Source organism: Poecile atricapillus, chromosome 15 (assembly GCF_030490865.1).
Source record: "Poecile atricapillus isolate bPoeAtr1 chromosome 15, bPoeAtr1.hap1, whole genome shotgun sequence".
NCBI lineage: Eukaryota > Metazoa > Chordata > Aves > Passeriformes > Paridae > Poecile > Poecile atricapillus.
The window spans coordinates 599,185-624,187 of NC_081263.1; the positions used below are offsets into that span (position 1 = coordinate 599,185).

General features: G+C 51.9%; 1 protein-coding gene and 1 long non-coding RNA gene across 2 annotated transcripts in view; one reads left to right on the top strand and one right to left on the bottom strand.

Annotated features, from left to right (window-relative positions):
- The window catches only part of LOC131584832 (uncharacterized), a 113,712-nt gene extending 94,471 nt beyond the window's left edge, over positions 1 to 19,241 (top strand). Inside the window, exon 4 of the long non-coding RNA XR_009278812.1 lies at positions 19,227 to 19,241. This is a non-coding gene — a long non-coding RNA (uncharacterized LOC131584832). The remainder of the gene's footprint in view (positions 1 to 19,226) is intronic.
- KCNB1 (potassium voltage-gated channel subfamily B member 1) overlaps positions 1 to 25,003 on the bottom strand; it is a 106,842-nt gene that overhangs the window by 67,532 nt on the left and 14,307 nt on the right. The gene's annotated exons all lie outside the window — the stretch shown is intronic.

The following is a 25,003-nucleotide window of genomic DNA, read 5'->3' on the forward strand; positions in this document are numbered from 1 at the left end:
CCGGTACAGCCCCGATACAGCCCCGGTACAGCCCCGGTACAGCCCCGGTACAGCCCCGGCCCTGCCCTCACACAGCCCCGGCCCTGCCCTCACACAGCCTGGCTCCGGCCCTGTCCCACCCCGTCCTGCCCGGTCCTGCCCTCACACAGCCCCGATACAGCCCTCACACAGCCCCGGTTCTGCTCTCACACAGCCTGGCTCCGGCTCTGTCCCACCCCGCTCCGCCCGGTACAGCCCCGGTACAACCCCGGTACAGCCCCGGTTCTGCTCTCACACAGCCCCGGTTCTGCTCTCACACAGCCCCGGTTCTGCTCTCACACAGCCCCGGTTCTGCCCTCACACAGCCCCGGTTCTGATCTCACACAGCCCCGGTTCTGCCCTCACACAGCCCCGATTCTGCCCTCACACAGCCCCGGTTCTGCTCTCACACAGCCTGGCTGCGGCCCTGTCCCACCCCGTCCTGCCAGGTACAGCCCCGGTTCTGATCTCACAGAGCCCCGGTTCTGCTCTCACACAGCCCCGGTTCTGCCCTCACACAGCCCCGATTCTGCCCTCACACAGCCCCGGTTCTGATCTCACACAGCCCCGGTTCTGATCTCACACAGCCCCGGTTCTGCCCCGGTTCTGCCCTCACACAGCCCCGGTTCTGCCCTCACACAGCCCCGGTTCTGCCCTCACACAGCCCCGGTACAGCCCCGGTTCTGCCCTCACACAGCCCCGGTTCTGCCCTCACACAGCCCCGGTTCTGCTCTCACACAGCCCCGGTTCTGCCCCGGTTCTGATCTCACACAGCCCCGGTACAGCTCCGGTTCTGCCCTCACACAGCCCCGGGATTGCGGCTGCAGCCGGGCCCGACGGAGCCGTGTGGGCAGAGAATCAGAATTGCCAGCCGCAGGACATCCGGGTTATTACAGGTTTAGATAATAAAATCCTTCTGCCTTGGAGAGAAAAAGCTCCAAATCTTGAAGTTTCCTATGGAATGAAGTTCAAGGAAAAGTTGACTCACTGAAACGTTGTGCTTTAACCAGATTAGTATACATGATATGAATATCAACTATAATAAGGAAATTACAGTTAAATACAATATCCGTATTTAACATAAAATTAAACAAAACAATACCATCAGTTCATTTGGGCTATTCCAGTGGGGAATTCAGACTAAATTAACACAACCCACAAAGCATCTTTATTTGAAGATGTGACTGAAATGTTGTGGTTCTGTTGGCAGATTTCTTAACAAAACCAAAGTTTTTAGCTAAGTTACGTGGCTTCAACAGTAAACCCCTTTTTCCTGGGGCACAGTCGTACCCTGGTAAAACTCTGGACAAGGTCTGAGCATCTCCAAAAGCCAGGACTGTTCCCAGTTGATGGGACCACAGTCCCTGCTCCCTCCCACAGCCTCCCGCTTACACGAAAACGTGGAGCAAAACACCATCCTTAAGCAGGCATTATCCATTATCAGTTCAGAATCATTTCTGCTCCCTTCTCAGGGGACGGACTCCTCTGATCGCTTCGGTGTTTTGAATCCCTCCTTCCAAAAGCCAGCTCCTCCCTCAGCAGCCATCTGCCCGGGCTGCTGCAGTCAGACCTGGCGGGACACGAAGCAGGACAGCGGCCCCCGGGGCAGGCACGCCTCTGCCTCGCTTATAACATATTAGCTATTTTTATCCATTACAGACAGCTAAAGAAAAGGGTTGGGTTTTGTTGTTTTTTTGGTTTTGTTTTTTTCTGTATAAGTACTTCAGGGAAAAAGAGACTGCACTGAAACCTTCAGTAATTTCGGAGCAGCTCATCCCTCAGGAGCCGCAGCCCCTTCCCCTGCCCGCCCCCTCCCACTCCGAGCAGGGAGGAGATGGGGAGGGCCGGGGGGGTTCTGGCTGCCTGTGCCCCCGCAGCACCATGCGGCCCAGTGCCGCTTGCCATTTTAGGCAGTCAGGCCCAGAAATATGCAGGAGACATAAATAATTCCTTTTTCGCAGTCGGCCTAGAGGACGGAGCTGGCGCAGCAGCGGCGGGGCTGGGCGGGAGGCACCCAGCCGAACACAGCAGGGCTCTGAGCCCTCAGCCCACCCTTCCTCGGCTGAAGGAAAGGAGAGGAACCCGGAGCTCTGATGGCCGCCCTCAGACACAAGGTGCTTTTAACAGGAATTACTGCGGGAGCGCTGGGGCAAGCCAGCAGAGGCTGGTCCGAAGGCACCGAAGCCCGGAGGGTCCCTGCCCTGAAGCGCTCCCAGCCCAGGATTTGGGGCAGCAGCGCTCTCTGGGCTGCCCTGAGGGGCAGGACCTCGCCGTAGCTCAGGCAGGGCGGCTTTTGGTGGAGACAGAAGCCGCTGCCCATCTTGCCCATCTGCCACATCTCACCACAGCTGCTCAAAGGGGTTCTGTGCTGGAAAAGTGCCCTTGGAGAGTGAACTCCTCTTGCCTCACTCCAACATGTGTCACGTCCCTGGATGCTGCCGTCCACCTGGGGCTTGGCTTCTGCACAGCTGCTGCCTGCCAGGAGGCTGAACTGGAGGTCACAGGCAGAGGAACTCCCCTGTTAGGGGAACAGCCACTCCTCTTTGCTGCTCCGGCACGGCTGAGCCCCACTGGGACATTAGAAAGTGTCACTGGGCTCTGAGCCTCTGCAAGGGGCACTGTCCCTGTGTCAGGCTGCTGACACGAGGCACTCTGCCTCCCCAGCTGGGAGGACAGGGCATCTGAAAGCTTTGGCTCCCCTCCCCACTGCTGGGGTCCCTCAGCCCACAAAGTCTGTGATCACCATTACAGGAGCCTGCAGAGGCATCAGACCTGGGCTCACAGTGGGGGAATCTCACCCTGAGTATCTGAACAGGGTCTCTGAAACTGGCCTGTGACCAAGTCTCAGGTGCAGCAATAACCTCCCACCTTGAAGCACCCTGTGATTTCATTAGTTTCCAAAGAGCCTGGCCAGCAGAGTCCTCAGCACTGAGACAGCTGCTTCACACCACTATTTACTTCAGCTCTTCAAATGAAAGAAGAAAAAAACCAACCCTGAAATATGTTCCTGGTGCCCTGAAAACAAAACACGCCAGAGTTTTGGCACCACATGCTGATCCTTAGTAGGTGGAGATTTGCGTTGACTCCAGCTGAGCTCTGCTCTTTGACATCAGCACAAGAACTCGCCTGCATCTGCAAATACCCAGCTTATGCAATGCCACTAAGTACATTGCCTTGCTGCCACTCCACCAGCTCAGAAATCCAGCCTGCTCCAGCCCCACAGAGCACCGGGGGCTGCGGCTGCTCCACAGGAACAGGGATGTGCTGGAAAAACAGCGCTCGCTTTGTTTGGTCCCTCAGCACTGGGGGTGTTGACAGCTGGGAATCCTGAAAGGTTGCTCCAGGAATAAAGATGTGTCCTTTTCTCTATGGGAAGACTTGGGAGGGTTTTCCATGTCCCACCCTGCAGCCCCTGGAGAGCTGCTCCTCTGCCTGCTGAGGCACTGAGCTCCCCAGAACTGCTGCCAAGGGCCCTTCGAGCTGCAAAGAGGGAAAAATCTCGTGCTTATTCACTGTGGGTGAAAAAATATTTGCTGGAGTGCCAGTTTAATGAATAATGAGGGGATAAAAGGGCTGCAGCAGCCCCAGCAGATGTGTCATGCCCAGTGCTTCCCTTCTCCATTGCAATCTGCTGGCGCTGGGTGTCCGTGGCGCTGACGGGAGCGCACACTTGATGCCAGCACGGCCTTGGGGACAGCTTGGAGGTTCTGCAGGGGAGGGATGCTCACACACGCCGGGGGTCCCCTCTGCGGGTCCAGCCTGGCCTCTCTCCGCAGGGAGAAGAGATGCCTGCATCCCCAGCCCTTCTGAGCTTCTCCAGATGCTGAGGCTGGCAGATCTCTACCAACAAAATAAGGTCCACTAATGGCCCTGCAGGCTTTGCAGGCTCCAAATGAGTGAGGTGTCTGGATTTCCCTTCTTGTGCTTTTAAAGTGTCCCCAGTCTCAGCTTGCAGCTCCAGCAGTGGGAACAAGCTGTCGTGGAAACCTCCAAATGCCCTTTTGTGACAGCAGCTGCCAAACACACAGCTGAAGAGCATTCCCTCCCTGTGACACAACTAGGAAATTACCCCTGCTATCACTTTGGGATCTTCTGTGTGCCTGCAATATTAAGATAAACGGTTTGGAAACCTGTGGAGCAAATTCACTGCAAATGAGATTGGGCACAAAAGCATCATAAGCCAGAAATTCAAAGAAATCCAGATATTCACCACTATATTTCAGTCTTATTCTTGGCTAACGAGTTTCCTTCAATGACATTTGCTGCCACAAAGGAATTCCTGGTGCTATGAGACTTCCAAGGGATAAAAAAGAAATATTTCCATTTCCTGAAGGTAGACCACAATTCAAATCGTCTCTCACCCATGTTCCTTTTTGATCAGGCCATCACAGAGCACTGTCAATAAGCCACGAGTCCTCAGCTGAGTGAGGCTGATGGGATAGCAGAGCCATGAGAGCGTGGTGAGAAAGCACAGCTGCAGCACAGCAGTGGGAGGCAGGAGCACTCCAAGCCTGAAGCTTCTCTGGTGCTGCTGACAGTGTGGGCCTCAAAGAGTTTGGTGAGCATCCCAAAACATGAGTGCAACAGAAGCCCCACATGCTGCCCAGGCTCACTGAAAATTCAGCTGTTATTGATGCAGCTTGAAATCTCCTGGCCCAGAGATGTTAGATAAGAAAAATCAGCAGATACTTAAACTGCCTGAGGTCCTGTGTAGAACCAGCAGCAGTGCACATCTCTTGGTCCCAGAAGCCTTTCAGAGTCTGCCCAGGGTCAGGGACTCGGCTGGCAGGAGGCTGCTGACAGCAGAGGTGCTCTCCTGGCTTCTCAGCTCCTGCTCTGGACGTACAACAGCTCCCTTGAGATGTGGGAAAGGGATTCAGAAAGGCAAACACCCAAACTTTCCCCTGAGCACTGGAAGAGCCTCCTGACATGATTCTCTGCCGTGAGAGCCATGCTCTCACACTAACTACCCCAACTTTTACACTGAATTTCCCAGCGTGTTTGTTGTTTTAATAAGTTTTGTGGAGGCCTGAAGCAAGGACAGCTGATAAGATCTGTGTGAGTTTACTGAAGCAGCCATCAAGGGAAATCTTGACAGACTGATAAGCAACCAAATGTAATTCTTGCAACAAGAGCTACCAGACAGTTTAGAGAGTAATGAACAGTAGCAGCCCCCGTGAACAAGGCCTGCAGAGCTGTCGGACTCTTCCAGAAGACTCCGTGCCACATCCAAGACATGCCCAGACTGCAAAAACAGGGACAGAGGTGGGGTGGAAGTACCAGCTACAAAAGTACTGCACAAGACATTCATCACATGGCTTGGTTTCTTCTGCTTAGTATTCAGGTCATTTGACTTGCCTTGACGAGAGGAGGGAGGATTTCACAAGCCAGATAGAAATGATTTCAACCAAACAATGCACAAGTGTTGCCAGAGTACATTGCAGGCAAAGCTGAGAGGGCTGGAAGGGAGAGAGCCACTATTCATCTGTTTGAGCACAAGATATCATTCTGGATTTTAGCACTCAACTATGTGGCCACTGACCTCCTCAGCCTTCCCCACTTCCCTTCAGCCCTTCATGCCAAGAGGGCTCCAGTCTGCTATTCAAACACCTCTTCCCTCCTGGCCAGCAAAAGGAGGGGTCCTGCAGCAGCATCAGCCTGGGGTATGCCCCCGCCATCCGTTCCTTTGTTCACTTGTTGTGCCTGGCTAATCTGTCTTTAATCACTTTAAATTATCCAGCATTCAAAGGAGATGCCATTTATAGGCTCTAATTGCCAAGCTCCTACCAGTTCTTGTTGCTGCAAAGCTCTTGTGCTGTCAGTCAGAGATGGTCCCTTGCTGCAAGATAACAACATGAAATTTCACTACACAGAAAGAGAGACCTTGTACAAGTTTGGCATCTAATTACTGGGAAGAATCTAGAAATTTCTAATATCTCTATCAAAACAAATATGCTGGACATACAGAATATGGCTTAGGGCACAGGTTTGTCCCAGTGCTCCCTGGCATTTCATTTAATTATCATGAGTGTGCAAGCCCTGGAAACACACTCAGCAACAGGGATTTGCTCCCCATCCTCTACCTGAGGAAAGCAATGAGCAGCATCTTCCTTCCCACCACCTGCAGCCAGCACTCAACCCAAAAGCTCCTGGTGGGAGAGGAGAGGAGAGGAGAGGAGAGGAGAGGAGAGGAGAGGAGAGGAGAGGAGAGGAGAGGAGAGGAGAGGAGAGGAGAGGAGAGGAGAGGAGAGGAGAGGAGAGGAGAGGAGAGGAGAGGAGAGGAGAGGAGAGGAGAGGAGAGGAGAGGAGAGGAGAGGAGAGGAGAGGAGAGGAGAGGAGAGGAGAGGAGAGGAGAGGAGAGGAGAGGAGAGGAGAGGAGAGGAGAGGAGAGGAGAGGAGAGGAGAGGAGAGGAGAGGAGAGGAGAGGAGAGGAGAGGAGAGGAGAGGAGAGGAGAGGAGAGGAGAGGAGAGGTTCGGAGAGGTTCGGAGAGGAGAGGAGAGGAGAGGAGAGGTTCGGAGAGGAGAGGTTCGGAGAGGAGAGGTTCGGAGAGGAGAGGAGAGGAGAGGAGAGGAGAGGAGAGGAGAGGAGAGGAGAGGAGAGGAGAGGAGAGGAGAGGAGAGGAGAGGAGAGGAGAGGAGAGGAGAGGAGAGGAGAGGAGAGGAGAGGAGAGGAGAGGAGAGGAGAGGAGAGGAGAGGAGAGGAGAGGAGAGGAGAGGAGAGGAGAGGAGAGGAGAGGAGAGGAGAGGAGAGGAGAGGAGAGGAGAGGAGAGGAGAGGAGAGGAGAGGAGAGGAGAGGAGAGGAGAGGAGAGGAGAGGAGAGGAGAGGAGGGCCACACCTGTCTCCATCCTTCCCCTGCAGGGCTGCAGCAAAGCAGGGAGTGGAGCAGAGGGGCAGTGCTCTCCCTCCCCACCTCTGGAGGCTGGCTCAGGGCTGAGGTCCCTGCTGCCAGGAGAGGGATGGATGTCCCTGCTGCCAGGAGAGGGATGGATGTCCCTGCTCCACCACAGATCCCACACGCTCCTGGCTCGCTCTGGGCTCCTGACTCACAGTCGTACCCAGTGCCCGTGCTCCAGGCTGAGCAAAGGCCAAGTCACTTGGGAAGCCCCTGTGGGCCCCTGGAAATATCAGGAATGCAGGTGGGCTTGCTTTTCTCCCTCTTTCTAACTCCCCAGCCTCGGTTCCATGGATGTCTGTCCGTCCCTGCAGCACCAGCAGAGCCAGGCCACCGCTGCTGCTGGCTGGGAACGCTCTTGGTGCTCTGTGCTCTCCAGCTCTGCAAGTCCCCTCAGGAATTTTTTTCCCTCAAAGGCTGCTTGCATGGAGATAGCCTGACCTCTCCCTAAGGCCTCCGTGGGCTGGCAGTAAAGCAAATTGCAACAAATTCCTGGCCTGGAGTTAGCTGGGCTCATTTCAGTCAGGATCTGATTGTTCTTTGCCTGTTTTCCTTTTCTTTCACAGGTGCTTTTCCAGCCCCTTCCCTTCCTGCTGCAGCTCCCGTTGCTTAGCAAGCTCCACCATGGCCAGAGGTCCTGTGGCTCCACTCCCCAGGGAGGGACCCATGTTCAGCTCCCTCCCCAGCACAGATCCAGCTCTGCCTGCAAGACTTCTCACAGCCTCTCTGGGAATCTTCCAGATGCTCCTTTAACTTCTTTATTTTTTTGGAGCCTACAGCTCTTTATTAGAATTTGCTCTAATCTTATTTTAATTCCTTCTGCAAAGTCTCTTGCTGCCTTAGATCTACTTTAATTCCTTTTGCAAGATCTCCACCTCTTGTTTTATGTCTCCATTTAAAATCTTTTGGCCTAAGGTCCTGGGCTCTGTGCATGGCTCGGGTATTTGCTCCATTAGGTTCAGCAGCAATTCCAGCTCACAGCTTGTTCCTTTGAAAGCAGCTCCTGCTCCTGATAGCCAGACTTATCCCTGTTTGATCTGGATCAAAGTTTGGGGCCCCACTAAGACGACCCAATTAATAGGAAAAACTGACAAAACACTTAGGCATTTTCTCTGATGAAACCCTACATAATTATGCAGATTGAACAGCCCTGGTTCCCTGAAAAGAAACAGGAGTGAGGTTTCCTTTCACACAGCTCCAGGCATGCACCAAACAAGGCTCAGTCTCCCTAACTGCTCCTTTTAAACTTTTCTAGGATAACTCCCCAGGATGCCCCTCCTGATTTATTCCCCTCCCTGTCTCTGTTTCTCCATTCTTTATTCTCCTCTTGCCTAGATTGATGAAAATCCATCAAACAGCTGCCTGGAGGTGTTTTCCTCAAGCTGCACCAGTGAGCAGACAGAAGGACAGGGACATATTTTCGAGGCAGAAAACCAAGGGGTCAGCTCCTACTGACCCTGCAGCTCCCACCAGCACAGGCTGGGGTGAGTCACTTCATCCCTTTGAATTACATTCTCCTGTTTCAAAAATGAGGACATGACAAAGCCTTCAAGTAAATTTTGCTCTGGTTTGGACAGAAACTGCAGAGTTTGGAAAGGAACAAGCTCCTCAGTGTGTGCAGCCAGCTGTGCCAGCGAGGGTGCTGTCCCTGCCCTGCACACGTGTGACCATTCCCAGATCCTCTGGGGCTCCTGGCATCTCCCTCTAAAAGCAGGAGCCCCAAATAACATCCCAGGTTGCCTAAACTCCCCTGCAAGCAATTGCAGGGGGAATTCAGCCATCCTGCATCCTGCCTGGACTTACAGAGGGGAAAGGGAAGGGAGAAGGAAGCTTGTTTTTCTGCTTGTCAGCAGCATTAAGAATTGCACTGGCAGACAGAAAGACAAGTTTTCACTGGTGGAAAGACCTTAAAAGACAATTGTTTATTTAAACTAACTCAAGGTCACAGAGATGTCCAGTTTGAGAGAACTCTTTTTTTTTTTCCCTTCAAAATTCTGCATCTGAAGTTGCTCAAAAGATGAAGCAGGACGGTATGTGCATGTGGCTCCTGCTGATAGTGGGAGGGAAAAGGAGGGCTGGGAAAGATGCTGGAGCCTGAAGAAAAGCAGAAGCTTTCTGTGAAAGAGTACAGACTGGGCAGCCCTGACTGGGCAGCCCTCCCACCCAGCAAGAGCAAAGCTCAGAGGCAGACAGAGGATTTCATTATATTGTCTTCTAGTTTTGGAAAATGAATTCAATCTCTACCCTTTGAGTAGTGAGGATTTAAGTGCTGGGTTTTCCCAAATACCACAGTGTATTTCCTTCCAGTGGCAGGTGGCTGGGCATGGCCAGGGTGAGCTGGGATCACAGCACAGCCCCTGCAGGGGTTCTGAGCAGCCCTGGACACATCAATCCTTGTGAGCCCTGACCAGAGAAGGGCACCTGGCAGGGTTCCTCCTTCCCTGCACAGGAACCAGGGTCTCTGAGGAGCCAGGTCACTGGGCCTGGCCAGTGGATCATGGGCATGTTCCTGACCTTTGAGTGCTGGATAAAAGGAAAAACAGCCAGCCCAACCTCATCCCATTTCACTGAGACCACAACTGACACAAACTGGGGATGGCCATTTGCATCTGGGACGTGATGCAGGTGAATTCCTTGTGCAAGTTGCCCCACTAACCTTTCACAGCTTAATGCTATTTTGGAAGATGCAAACCATCAGCACATCTGCAAATCTGGAATCTCTGTGGCTGAAGGGGGGGAATTAAGAGAAGTCATGTGGCAGAAAAGAGGTTTGAGCTGGTTTTGGGAAGAAACTGCCTGAAGTGGTGGAATTGGAAGGTTCCTGGAGAGCTTGGAAAGTCAGATCTTGACTGTAAGCATAATCAAAGTGAAGTCTCATTTGGTAATTGAAAAGACAAAACTGTCAAAACTCTTTGGATTTATGGCTACTGGAAACCACCTTCCAATTATTTTCTAAATTGGTTGTCTCCAAAATCAAAAGAAAGCTCTAAAGCTCTGTCTCTGCAGAGATTTTGCTAAAGAAGGAAAGCACAGTTCTTGGGATTGAAATTTGGTTTGTTTTCTCAGGGATTGGGTGACTTTTTTTTCCAGTACAACTGAAATTGTACAGATGTCAGTACCATGGGAAATGGAAAATGATTTATAAGAGTTAACTCACTATTTTTCTAAGTTTTCCTTCATGGATTTATATGCTTGGGACCATGTTCTGAGCAGACCCACGACTAAGTCACTTCTTAGAGTCTTTGCAGATAAAATCTGGCCCTTGCATGACACAAAGTGAAGAAGCCTTGAGAAGTGCCCTGACCCCAGCAGGGTCTGCCGTGAGCAGATGGAGCAGCAGATCCCGGGCAGCTCTGCCCTGTGAGCCCTGAGCTGCCTTGGGCACGTTCTGCCTCTGCTTCCTGCAGTCCCCATCTCACACCCTCTGTGGATTTTCATTGGGAAGGAGGTGATCAATCCCCCTAGCCCTGGGCTGTTGCTCCAAGCACACCAGTCAAAGGCAGAAAAGACTCAATGACAGATTCCCAGCCATTGGATGGTGATTGGAGTGATAATTAAAGAACACGGAGCAATGCAGTGCCAGAGATATTGCATATGCCTTCAGGATAAAGCTGAATGGTTCCAAACTGGAAATTGTGCTGTTTTCTCTTGCCAGAAAACGTTTGCAATTTTGAATCCATCTTTTATCCTGACTGGTCAAATATGTGTATCCACAGAAATCTGCACTTGCAGCCCCAAACAGCTCTGAGAGCTGCACTGCAGGAGCTGCCACTCCCAGACAGACCCAGGGGGTGAACACAGCCTGTAGGTGCGAGATGGTCAGCAGGTTTTTGGTGTCTATAAATACAGGTATTGATATGTACCTGCTCAATAAATATATATCTGCAGTCTTTTGGTCCTACAGTAATGAACCACCTCAAAACAATCCCCTATCGAGTGCAGCCTGGAGATACTAAAGCCTTCTGTGTGCCACATCCCAGCCTGGAAACCACAACTGTTTCATTTTCCAGCTCTAACACTCCTGACCTCTCCCAGCCTTTCGTACACTCCTGAGACTCATACTTCTCTCAGGATCACAGTGAGCTTGTGTTTTTCATTCTCATGTGATTAATAAATTATGCTCTACAGATATTTAAGCAGCTCATGTTTATTTTTCTGTCAATAGAAAGAGAATGTTTATTTGATCTGGGAGCACTATTTTCCATTGTCTGAATTTAAACTTCAAAACAAAAACTTGAGATATTAGGTGATTTATGAGCCTCTGCTAAAAATAGCTCAGCCCATCCTCATCTTGCTCAGTATCCCAGCAAAGCAATGGGGAAAGAGGAGTGGAAGTCCCTGGCTCCTGGTAAAGAGCCAGACCTTGAGCACAGACCCATGTCCCTGCCCCAGCCTGCTCCAACCAGACCCTGCAAACGTGGGGGGACCTTCACGCACTGAGCGAGGCTCCAGCTCTGACTCCCCAACAAACATGAACAGTTTTTTGTCTGGGACATAAAACTCATAGCTTTAGCTCTTGGGTTCTCTCAGCTCTGGCATCTAATGTGTGAATACCTCTTCATTTCATCTTCACCTCTGGACAACAACTCCTGAACTTCACTTGCTACATGGCTTCCTCCCTTCATGTGGTACCCAGGGAAGTGTGTTCAATCCTGGGATCTCAGAGCACAGGGAGGAACAGCAGACAAGGCATTGGACTGCAATTCCCATGAATCTCTGCAGAAGTATTTCAAAATAATTTTAGGTTTTTGCCACCCCCCCCCCCCCAAAAAAAACAACCTAAAACAAAACAAAAAAACCCAAAAACCCTCAGCTGATCTACAGGGGGAAAACGCCCAAATGAACCCACTCCCATAAACAAAGCCAAACCCATTGTTTTGCTGCAATAGTTTTCAGTTGGAAAACAGCTTTGCTGGACATTTTCCCAGCACCTGCAGCTGGAACAGCCGCGCTCCCAGGGCCTGGGGAAGGCTGGGAGGAAGAGGAGCTGCTGCTGGGCTCCCTTTGCTGTGCTCAGAGCCTGGGCTCAGGCAGCGCCTGCCGAGGGCCCCCTGGCCGGGCACGGCAGGAGCCAGAGCCAGAGCCAGAGCCAGAGCCAGAGCCAGAGCCTGAGCCTGAGCCTGAGCCAGAGCCAGAGCCAGAGCCTGAGCCTGAGCCTGAGCCAGAGCCAGAGCCAGAGCCTGGCCTTCCTCCTCCTCCTCCTCCTGCTGCTGCTGGGAAGGTGCTGGGGGTATGTGCGAGGCAAGCCCCGGCTCCGGGCGGCTGGGGAGCTTCCCCGCTCTAAATAAAGGCATTTCCTGCGATGCCGGGCGCGGGGGCGGTGATGGTTGTGGCAGGGATGACAGCCCCGGGAGAGAGAGGTGCGCTTCCCGCAGCCCGGCACCGCCGCCAAGGCCGGGATGCGGCAGCTGCCGGAGCCGGGAGAGAGGAGCATCCCTGCAGGCGATCGGCCCCGATCCCTCCTGCTCCCTGCTCCCTTCTCCCTGCTCCCTGCTCCCTGTTCCCTGCTCCCTGCTCCCTTCTCCCTGTTCCCTGTTCCCTGTTCCCTGCTCCCTTCTCCCTGTTCCCTGTTCCCTGTTCCCTGTTCCCTGCTCCCTGTTCCCTGCTCCCTGTTCCCTGTTCCCTGCTCCCTGCTCCCTTCTCCCTGCTCCCTGCTCCCTTCTCCCTGCTCCCTTCTCCCTGCTCCCTGCCCCCTGCTCCCTGCTCCCTGCTCCCTTCTCCCTGCTCCCTGTTCCCTGTTCCCTGCTCCCTGCTCCCTGCTCCCTGCTCCCTGCTCCCTGCTCCCTGCTCCCTGCTCCCTTCTCCCTGCCCCCTGCTCCCTTCTCCCTTCTCCCTGCCCCCTGCTCCCTGTTCCCTGCTCCCTTCTCCCTGCTCCCTGCCCCCTGCTCCCTGCTCCCTGCTCCCTGCTCCCTGCTCCCTGTTCCCTGTTCCCTGCTCCCTGCTCCCTTCTCCCTGCTCCCTTCTCCCTGCTCCCTTCTCCCTGCTCCCTGCCCCCTGCTCCCTGTTCCCTATTCCCTGCTCCCTGCTCCCTTCTCCCTGCTCCCTTCTCTCTGCTCCCTGTTCCCTGCTCCCTGCTCCCTGTTCCCTGCTCCCTGCTCCCTGTTCCCTGTTCCCTGCTCCCTGTTCCCTGTTCCCTGCTCCCTGTTCCCTGTTCCCTGCTCCCTGTTCCCTGCTCCCTGCTCCCTGCTCCCGGGCAGAGCTCCGGGAAACAGCCCAGCACTCAGCATGCCCGAGGAACGCTGCTCTGGAGAAAGAGCAGAGCACAGCCGGTATCTACAGGGCGAGGAGGGACTCTAAGGTTGCAGCTTGTGGGATAAATCACCAACAGCAAACAAGGCAGTTTGCTGGCAGAGCCAAAACTGGGAGAACAAACCTCAGCCGTGCTGCACAACAGGCTCAGTTCAACAGCTGGGTGCCACAAAAATCCACCAGTTTGTCTGGGTGCCTAGCAGGGGCAAACAGGCCACTGCTTCCTCCTGCAGGGATGCTCATCCATGGATAACCTGCCTCGGGGGGAGCAGCTAATGCTTCCCACACCGCTCCCTCCAAAACTGCACCAACGCCAGCTCCATCTGCCTGCTCGATGCCAGCTGTGCTGTGACAGGGTTCCCTTACCCTGGAGGTGAGACAGAACCTGTTCCCACCCCAAATCAGATTCTATATGGGGAGGGAGTTAGGGGTCAGGGCTGTCTGGGTCATCCTCCCCGCAAGTAACTCACTGGGGTGGGCAACCCAAGCTCATGGTCTCTTTCAATCCCTAATTTCCGGAATACGTCAGAAAACTATAATTAAGGAGCCCTCCCCTTCTGGTGGAAGTCTGCTTGTGTCAACAGAGAGACTGGAGTATTTAGCAGACTTCTTTTTCCATCCTGCTAATTTTAGGCCCTTATATAACATTTCTTTCAATACAACCCAGTTTCTGTAGCCCACTGAAGGAACGACATTTCTCATTTGTCTTACACCAGTGCCTAAAATACTCCCCAGAGCCGGGGGGCTGGCTCTGTGCTCCCCACCACGCATGGGGCCAGCTCTGCCCACCACACCACGATGTTTAAACAGCCCAGTACATACAGGGACACACACACACAGACAAAAGAGGGGCTGTGCTGGTGCAGCAGCAGCGCAGGATGGAATAAAAGCCTGGTACCCCTGTCCTGCACGGCTCCAGCTGCAGGTATCCTCTGGCAAACGCCAGCACAGAAAGGGTTGAGGAGGTGACACCTGCCACGCTGATGCCTGAACCTCCCGGTGAGCACTGGAGCTCCACACGGTGATGCTTCAGCTTTCAGCCCTCACTGCAAATTCCCTCGGCCCCTTCCTGCGCTGTCATCTTTGATGATAAGCGGTTCTTACCTTCCCAAGTAAACCTCAAAGTTTGTGATGCTCCAGAGCACATCAAAAATACATCAAAATAACTCAAACTCCCTTTGACAGACCACATAAAGTTTGCAATTTGCATTTCAAAGCCACAGTAAGGCATGGAAGGCAAAAGCAAACAAGGCAGCAGCAGCAGACACCCAGACCTGTCAATTATCCCGCTGATTTTTTTGCACAAGGCTGGGAGAGCTGCAGAAAAAACTGCCTGGGGCCAAGCTCATCCCTGCCCTGGTGCTGCTGAACTCAGCGGCTCTACACGTGTAGACGAGATTTGGCTTTTCTACACACTTTTCCATGTGAAAAGGCTGCTTATCAGCATCACTGTGGGGGCAGCCTCGGAACGCGTTGGACAGGTCAGGGGGGATCCAGCCAGTTAGCTGGTTAAACAGGAAGGAGTTTTCACTACTACTGAGGGGAAAAAAGGAGCTGGAGTTGCCTGAAAGCACAGAGAACGCTACGGAGATGCCACTGAAATGCTTTGTGTGAACAAGTGTCAGCAGCGGGAGCGAGGTGCGGTGGTTCCCTGCCAGAACAGGCGCTTCCCTCGCTGCGGATCCGACCCCCAGCCCCGGCTGAGACAGGCTCAGCCTGGCTGTCCTGACCCCCACCCGGCTCTGTCCTTCCCTCTGCACCCGCTCACACCTCCCCAGCCACCACCCACTTCCAGCGAAGCTTTGAATAAATAACGAGCACACAATTTCACTTTACAGTAATTAATCTAGGGGATAATGCACTAATTTGCCAATTCTGGGAGCATTTATCTTTTCCTCCAAATGAAGTTTTTGCTATGAAAGAGTCATGGTAAACCACTAAAACCTAAACCTCTGTATCCATCTTACACCAGTAACTGGTTTTAGCAACAGTGTGGAAAGGGAATGTTTTTCTGCAGCACAGTGGTGTGGTCCCCTTCCTGTCCAGGAAGGCAAAAGCTTTCTCTCCTTCCCAGCATCTCCTATGAAGATTTGGCAAGAAGACAAATGGTAATCCCCAGTCTTTGTGGGTGCCTCCCTGATCTTAGGAGCAACAGTCAAGCCATTGGGCCAGGATGCTGTGCAGCACCTCACTGACACAGCAGGCTCCTGGCCCGGACTAGACCTCCCTAATAGAAATAAATATGATTCATAAAGTCTAACTTCGAATTTGGCAACTGATGCTCTGAACGAAGCTGGTGAGTCAAGCTCTGAAGAGGTGGAAGCAGCCACAGCCTTCATGGTCGTGTTAGTCAGCACCAAGGAAATCATTGCAAGTGCTCTGACGTGTGAACTCAGCACAGCTGATGTAAGCATTGGCAGAAAAGTATTTGCATCACAACCTTGAACTGCTGGGCTGTCTCACTGAAAAGCCTACCAAAGAATGCATTTTTTTCCAGCTACCCAAGCACTGGCACTGCTGTGCCAGACCCTGAGCTGGCATCAATCAGCACAAAGTGTGCAGGCAGCGGGGCTGGAAGCGCTCACAGCCAGGACAGTGCACGACAGGTGAGCAAGGAAAAGGACACAGGAGTTACAGGGTAATGGCCCTGCCACATCCAGGCCAGAGTTAGAGCAAGGATAAAGGGGCCTGCCTGGCACAAACCCCTCTGAGGCAGGGGGGGAACGCTGGGCACGTGGAAATAAAGGAGATGCAGGTGGGGGAGGATGGAGACGAAAGGGGGAGGGAGAGGCGAGAGCACAGACAGAATTGCCAGTGCAACTCCGAGGGAGGCACCACAGCTGTCACCATGAGCTATCACATCATTTTACACCTTGGACCCCCTGGGTTTTGGGTAACTGGCACTCGAATCTTCCACTGGTGTCGGGCCAGCGGAGCTGTTGCTGCAGAGAGCGTTTCTCTGCTCAGGACAATGAACAGGCTCCGGGCTCCCAGGGGACACGAGCAGAGCTGGGATGAGCAGCCTCGTTCCCCAGCATGGGGCTGGAACTCGGGTGTGCTCCAAGAGCCGTCCCACGTGTGAGGAGCCGCAGGGGTGAGGGACCAGCCCAGCCCCAGAGCCCCGACACCGTCCCGGAGCCGCCGTGCTCTGTTTCTCAGCTGAGCTTCTTATTGTGACAAGTGAATCACCAGGAATGAATCTAACAAAGATAGCGTGGTAAACTTAACAGAAAAATTATATCCCTCTGGATGTGTGTTATATTTTGAGAATAAACTGAAGAACGAGGCATTCCTCGGTTTAATCCATCTCCTGAGTTTGTCTGGGGTAAAAATACAAATCTTACAAACAAGGGTTGTTTTTTCCACTTCCATTAAACCTGTCTTTGTGAAAGTTGAGACTGAGACAGTCCTTGTTAACCTCAGAAATTTTCACAAGTACAGACTGACTGTGGGATTTTGGTTCTCTGCCTTTTCAGATTGTTGGGAAGGATAAAAGGTCCCAGGTGATGCCAGCAAGCTGCCCCTATTACCCCCTCATCTGCAGCTCACTCACCAAGGAGTGGCCAGTGCACTTGGTTTGCAGATCCTGAATTTGTCAGTGAGGATATTATGAGGTGGACCCCAACCCCAGAACTCCCAGCCTCATTGCACCTTCATCTTCACAGTTAGTATTTAAAAAGCTCAATATTTGTGCAGTGCTGTGCAGGGGGAGGAATATTAACCAGACTGTCCGTGGGTCAGCCAGGAGAGCAGCTCTTACTGCAGGCCAGGCACAGCCACCTCCCTGCCATGGGGCACTCCTGTCACACAGGAGAGAATCATCAGAGGCAGAGTTTTAGCCTTGAGCGTTTAGTTTGGGTTCAATGTGCAAGTGTGGCTGCAGAGATAAAGGGCAGCCAGGATAAATCCCAGAGCACAGCGACTGAACTGCCAAAACAGCGTTAAAACACTGCCACGTTCTCAGTACTCAAATACCTGGAAATCCGGCCAAGAAACCAGACTTTAGGGAAAGATCAAAGGATAAGTACATCTCACCAGCATGTTTCCTTTTTTCTTTTTTTTTTCTTTTTTTTTAACTGTGATCAAATTTGCAGGAGTAGAAATGGCTTTTCAAGAGGCGAGGGCAGGCTGCCCCTCCTGAGGACTCTCCCCTGCCCTGTGGGAGCCGCATTAGCTCTGGCTCCAAGAAGTAGCCATGCCATGACTCATACTTTCCACTCCCCATAATCCCTCTCAGTAGGGTACAGACTTAAGAGTTTTCCTCTGACTTCTATTTTGTTTTAATTTATGCACCTGCTTTGGAAGAGCCTTTGAAAAATCTGACAGCGGAGAATAAAGGAGTCTGTTTTATCTGTCTGATGGACAGGCTGAAAAAGTACCCCAGCCCAGTGAAATTCTGCATTACCAGGAAAATACCATCTGCATCTACAGCCTTCTACAGGCTGCTAGTAACAAAAACTAAACTACTAGAAATCCTTTGTCAGAACAAGGGCAGAGCTTAAGTGAAAGAATAAGCAGTTGAACTGAGTCAGAAGCGTGTGGCTGACACAAGGCAGAGCAAAAGTCTTTTTTAAAAAACACACCAATGAATTATGTACAAGGCCAGGCCCAAGGGCCCCGATCCCATGTCTGGCTCCCAGTGATCCCAGCAGCAACAACGCTGGGTCCCACATGCTTCCCAAGCCTCCAGAGCCAGGCACGAGGCAGCAGCTACTTCTGTAAAAGGACTTCTTTTTATGGGTTTTGGAAAGGTCAATAAATAAAATCTAGGTTTTGACATGCCAGCTATTTTAGGAAAAGTGACTTTTTCCCATTGTCCCTGGGTCTGAAGCAGGGAACACCATTGCTTCAAAGCCACTCTGTCGCTGCAGCTTTATAGGCGATGCCAGACTGTCACCACTGCAGCTCACAGGCTGCAGGTGACACGGGACCTTCCCTGTCCCCAGGGCCCCCAGCTCTGCAGCCAGTGTGGCTCAGAGCCTCTGTGCAGCCTGTCCTCGACACAAGCAGTGCCCTGATCCTCCAGCCAGCCCCGCTCCCAGCCCCAGCCTCCCGTGCCTGCCCTTCGCTGGCACAGCTCGGCTCCATCCCCAGCTCCCTGCTCTGCACGGTGCTGCAGAGGGGAAAGCACAAACTGCACCCACTCTCTGGATCCTCTGAAAGCAGAGTTCATCTCAAAGGACAGATTTCACTGCTCACATCCCACACCAAAGAGCTCCCAAGGGCAGCTGTCCTGGTGTGTCCCCTGGCTGCACCCTCACTGCTAAGGGATGTCCCCAGAGCACTGCCCAGCGCTCCCCCTCAAATAAAATCCTGCCCTAGAACCTTTTCTGCCTCACCCAGAAGATAAAACTGTAATGAGGAAGATTTCCTTGAATTACTGTTTATTTAGCATCATTTTACAGCTCTGTTGGTCTAAGGTGTGTATTTTTAGTGTCTCAGATTGCTTCTTCCATCTAGAGAAATAACAGTGAGTGCACAACATGTGTTGGAAAAACAAACAGTTTTACTGCTGGCTTTCTGGAAGCTTTTGGTAAATAGCTGCACCTGGTTCCAAGTGTACTTTGTTCTAAGGTGCTGGTAGTACCTGCCTGATGTCATGCTCTCTGGGGCTGTTAATTAAAAACATTGTGTTTTATTGGTGTTTGCATCTGGGGCTCTGTTTTGAACATTTGAATTAATGTCGCTCCTAGAGAATATTATTATTTCTCCTGGAATACAAATTGAAGAAATATATGAATAAGAGAGACAGACACTCCTAAAACAGCTCAGTTTATCTAAATCTATCCAGCTCCATTTCTAGAAAGTCATATTATCCAGCTGAGAGTACATCAATGATGCAAAATTGCCAAGGTGGTGAGCTATTTCAGGATATTCCAAACTCAAGTAATAACATCTTGGTACACCTGTGATGGATTTATTGAGTGCTAATCCTCTGCACACCCTTGTCCTGCAGTCAATGAGCAGCTCTCCTCTGAAAAGCTCAGGAGCCTTTAGCATCTTGATGACTGCAAATCTCTTTTTAACGCTGCCAGCCCCAGGAATGGCTTGCACCTATATGAGAGTATGAAATTTTAAGAGGACTCCTTTCCCTGAAACATCCCTGAATGTTAATAATGGGAAGGGGGAAAGAGGGCAGTGGGAAGAGTTTTAGAAATCTGCTGGTCTACATTAGAGATGGATCCCATAGGGAACATCTCCACGTTACCTTTGACCTTCACCATTGTTAGTGCTGCTAATACAAACACCTTACTCCACACAAACTGCCTTGTATCATTCAGCAATTCTAAAAAGAGCAAATTTGACAGTTTAAGCACTTTTATAGCCTTCCCCCAGCAGTGGGGGAAGCATTTGCTCAGAAATCTCAACTACAACCCTGCTCTTATCTCTATATTTAGACTGGTTTGGTCATTCTGAATATAGCGTGTATTGCTCACCTCAGCCAGCAAATAACCTGCATTCCACCCACGCTCTGTGCACCCTTCCAAAGGCTTCAAAGCCTTGCTGCTGGTGTGGGACCGTGCAATGACCCTGAACTGCTCTGGGAATCTGGTGAGGAGCTGTCCTGGGGCCAGCAGCCACAGGGAAAGGAGAGGACTCGCTGCTTTTCCTGCAGCAGAGTCAGGGTGAAGGCTCAGCTCAAGCTCTGCAGCAATGCTGGCACTGTGGGGAGGCTCTGTGGGGATGAAGAGGTGAGGAACCATCAGTGCAGAGCTTCCTCAGGCCTTTACCAGCACCTGGAATGCTGCTCATGGGCACCGCACTCCGGAGCATCCCAGGGTGCTCTTACCACCCTCTCACCACCTCACCTGAAACCTCACAATCCACCAGAGAGCTCTGTAAGCAGCAGGGGAAATACAAACCAGACCAAAACACAAGCCCCAGCATTAATGCTGCTACACCATTGACTGCTGAGTACAAAGAAACTATTTTTAATTCCTTTTGTTTTTTTCCCTGGAGGTATTGGACAATCCCATGGCAACCGGCCTTACAGAGTGGCTGTCATTTGGTCAATACAGCTTAAGTCATCAATCAGAAAAATGGGTCCTTTCACCTAATCTGTTTCTTTACAGAGAAGTAATTTGGCCTTCACAGGTGCTGTGAAACTGCCCCCACCAGGAGTTATTTTGGGCTAATGTGCAGTGGGGTCCCAGAGCACAGAACCTCTTGCCACACAAGGCTTTGCTCCAGCCCTAGCGAGTGCCTGGATCGCAGACACGGTGTAGCCTTTGCAGTCCAGTCTCTGTGGCTTCAGACACACCACTGGGGATTAAACTGTCCCACACCACGCAGAATCACCACCCTGGGGAGTCCCTGAGAGCTGCTGCAGGTACAGATGAGTTTCCAGCAGCCCCACGTCCACCCAGGAAGCCCCAGCGGTGCCCCCTGAGCCCTTCCCGTGCCTGAGGTGGGGCAGCCACATTTTCACAGTTGGGAAAATAACAGAATTGCACACTGAGCACTGAGCCTAACCAAGCCACATCCATTTTGCTGTTAAGGCTTGTGTTGGTGGCATTGCTGGCCTACCAGCACCGTGTTTTCCAAGCAGAGACAGAAAAGGGCAGAGAAATCTCATTAATGACAGAACAACCAACCCAGGAATGCAACAGGGCTTGCTTCAAAGTCAGATCCTGACAGTGACAGATTTTAATGTGCCAGCATCCTGTGCTCATCACTTGCCAGATAGTTTTGAATGGCACAAGGTCATTGGTCATTAATTAGGGACAAATTTTCTCTTGTGACCCTACCAACACAGGGTCACAGTGCCCAGACTCCTCCATACATGAGCACTGGGAGAAGAGGGAGGGATTTACTCCAAAGGTGATAATGAGAATGGATTTCATATGTGAGTAAGCGCCCAAATTGAAAATCTGTGCCTAATTCCAGTGCTGGGATCATAACCCCTGGAATAAAATGGGTCCATTTCCCTCCCCTCTCTTCATTTTTCCTTAAATTCCTTCATTACTTTTCAGTGTTTTTGAAGTGGAGAGTTGCAAATGAATGCCCAAGAGATGACCTGAGAGTGAAGACTGAGAAATAGCAAGTCTGGGCAGCTGGGAGGGGTGGGTTACACAGGTAACTCCTGAGGTCACCTCTGGGTGTGAGCACGTGGAGGAGGAGGAAAGCAAGGGACACCAGTGCTGCTCCAAGAAAAGCTGTAAGAGAAGAGGATGAAATGGTGGCTTCACCTCATTTACAGGAGGTAAATACTGAGACAACACAATCCATCCTCATCTGGTCTCCTGCCACTCTGGGGCAGGGCCAAATGGGACCCTGCTGCCACCACTGCTGCTGGGAGGGTTTGTTGGTGATAAAGCTGTGACACCTTTGTTTGTCTGTGTCATCGCAGAGCTCCAGGCTGTGTCAGTAGCCAGCCAGCTCCTCCTGCACAGATCCCCTTCAGCAGAGCCCAGCACACCTCCAGGCAGCTTTGGGGGATGCTCAGACCTCTCGGAAGCAGTCCCTGAGTGACGCCTACGGGGATGTGTTTGGCTGAATTAATTAGACTGGAATAAATAAGCAGCAGGGAGATTTTGTTCAAAGCTTTTTGCGGCTAAATGCGACCACTGCCTCCCACAAATGTGGCACAGACAGGGCAGAGAGCTGGAGATCGCTGTTCAATGCCAACAGATGTGGTTTCTCCAGCAACCTCTTCATCTCAGTGTAGGCAGAACCTATGGCAAACATTGACAGTCTTTATAAAAATCACTGCACAAAGACTCAGTGCCAGCTACCTGGAGGCTTTACACGTGCTGGGGAAGTGCTGCTCTCCCAGATTTGCCTATTCACTCTCCCTCACTTCCACACAATCTGCAGGGCCACAGCTTTCCAGCACAGCTCCCCAGGAAAGTCTCTCAGTAGACAGCAGACTCTCATGCTTACAGTCTAGCACACAAACTCGCAGAAGGACACTGTCCAGAAGGAAAACAGAGCCCAGGGTGCATATTAATTACTGGTGGCACAAAGCCCAGGCAAGGTTGCTGCTCCACAGTCAGGCTATAAATCTATCCAAATAGGATTCTGACCACATCTGCTGTGTTTACATTACAGAATTTTATGGCCATGTGATTCTTCACCTGGAGAGGAAGAGTATCCTTGCACAACCAGTTAAGGGCTGAGATTTATAACCTGGTGAGAAGGCCCTGGCTGCTCCCTGGCTGGGCAGTGCCTGCTGCTGCAGCAGTCCCGGCGTGGGGACTGCCCTGGGAGCCCCCAGCACTCTCTACAAGCCCCTGGAGAAGTTTTATGCCTTTGTTTTCCCCAGCAGAAACGTCAGAATGACAGAAAGCTTCAAGTCTCCTACCAGGCTACTGAGCTAAGCAAGCTCCTGCAAGGGCAGCTCCATCCTGGGGTTGCTGCCACATGGATTGCTGCTTCCAGAGGGGCCTTGCTGGGCAGTTTGGGAGGACATTTCCCAATGAGCTCAATGAGAAGTTCTCCCCACTCTCTTGCAATGAGACTGGCTCTGCAGTGCCAGTAGGAGAGAGAATCAAGTGTTGCTTTCACCAGGGAGGGGAAAGGACTAGAGCTGAATGTGCAGAGGCAGGCTGATTGCTGAATTAGAGGAAAAAACCTATCCTTCCTTCCCTATGTAGGCCCTTTCTCACAGCTCCTGGACCCAGCACTGTCACAGTTACAGGCACAAAAAGCAGATGACAAGAAACTGTCCAAACAGACAAAAACATAAAATAAAATTTGGATTGTTAAACATCTGTTCCACTGAAACAAATCTCTGTAGGCTTCTTGGATGTTGCAGATGTCACATCAACCTGAAGCACTTAAGAATTTGTGCTGGAGGAGGAAAATGTCCCTATTTTTACAGAAAAATCATCAGCACACAATCCTGACCTCATCAGTGGAATGGGTCCTTTCAAAGCACCGTAACGTGCTCCCTCTTTGCTACACGTTTAAAGAAGCTGCTTTAGACCTGCTGACCTTGGGGGGATCCCTCAGATGCTGAGCTCTGTGTGTGCTGAAGTTTCCCACTCTTAGCAAGGGTTTGATTTTGCCTCCAGGCAGGTCCAGCAGGATCAGAGCCCTGTGAGTGCCCAGAGGCAGGAGGGGGGATCAGCTCTGTCTGACTCTTGCTCTGGAGAGGGAACTTTAAAAAAGGGCGGGGGAAAGCATCTTCCATCCCTTGTACATATAGCTCCAAAAAACCTTCACTCTGTACTGTGTCCCAAAGGAAAACATTTGAGATAATCCATATGCACTGGAGTTTTGAATCCCTCACAAACCAGAATTCAGCAGGCAGCTAATGAAGAAGACAATTATGCAGCACTTCACACAAAGAGCGAACCAGAACAGGTGCAAAGGCTGGAGCATTGCCACACTTGCTCTGTTCTTTGGCACGGGGATCGGTGCTTTACTTAAAATGTATTCACACATCCCAACAGTTTAAGGACTCAGTCTGAGAGGAAAAGAGGTGACATTTAAGATTAATCATTAGCTGTTGACCACCTAGGATACAAAATCAGAAGGGAGACAGCTGGCCCAACTCAGCTTTATTTGTGTTCCTTCTGAGGAACACAGGCAGGAATGGTGCTGTTCCAGCAGGGCTGTGAAAACACAGACTGTGTTTGGTTTGCCCCTCGAATCAGGGCTCTGATGTACAAGCACAGGCCAAAGGAGTGCTGCCCAAAGGATTTATGTCCAACCAGACAAGGATGGGAAAAGCAAAGAGAGATTTTTGCAGATGTTGGTCAGGGGTGCAAGAGACTGAAAATCCCCTCTTGGAGTTGGAGCAGGAAACTCGGAGCGAAGCCATGACCCCGATGTGGCACTGCCCCCCAGCAGGGCACTGCAGGCTGTCCCCTCCCTCACTCTGGGGAGGACAAAGCCCAGCAGTGCCACGGAGCTGAGTTCAAGCACACAGAGCTACTGGACTCACCAGAAACACCCTGGGAAAAACAGCGGCAAGGAGGACAGTGGGGAAGGACCTTTACTGCTCAGCCTTTTAAAGAGGGGGTTCCAATGTACTTTTAATGCAAAAGATCATTTTTGTGAGCAGGAAGAAGGAGCCTTCTGCCAGCGTTATGGCCAATTCCCCTGGCAAGTGCTAAGGGAAAGAACTATTCCAACAGGTAGCTGATAACACAGGGAACAAGTGAGGATAAGACAGCAAAGATATGAGCTGCTTAAGGACCTGGTGGAAAAGGAAAAAAGAAGATTTAGGAAGAGACGTAGCTCCCCTCAGGATAATGAATTACTGATAGAAAGGTTCTGATTTGCTGACCATTGCCACACACAGCTGCACCTCACACAACTCACACAATTATCCTGCTTTTACACACACAGATTAAGGAATTGCTCGTACAAACTTCAAGACACCTTCGTGTATTCCAGCTACTGATTTTCATGTGAAATCACAGCAGCTGTGGGTGCAACCCTCCCTCCTGTGCACACCAGGGGAGGATCATCAGGGCACGGAGCATCCGGGAATGCCCCCGGGAATGTGCCCAGGAATATCCCAGGAATACCCCCGGGAATACCCCCGGGAATGTGTCCAGGAATACCCCCGGAATACCCCCGGGAATACCCCCGGAACACCCCCGGGAATACCCCCGGGAATACCCCCGGAACACCCCCGGGAATGTGCTCAGGAATACCCCAGGAACACCCCCGGGAATACACCCGGGAATGTGCTCAGGAATACCCCCGGGAATACCCCCGGGAATACCCCCGGGAATGTGCTCGGGAACACCCCCGGAACACCCCCGGGAATGTGCTCGGGAACACCCCCAGAACACCCCCAGAACACCCCCGGAACACCCCCGGAGTGTCCCCGGCTGCTGTGGGGCCAGCTGGGAGCAGCAGCAGCCGGGACACAGCGGCACAGGCG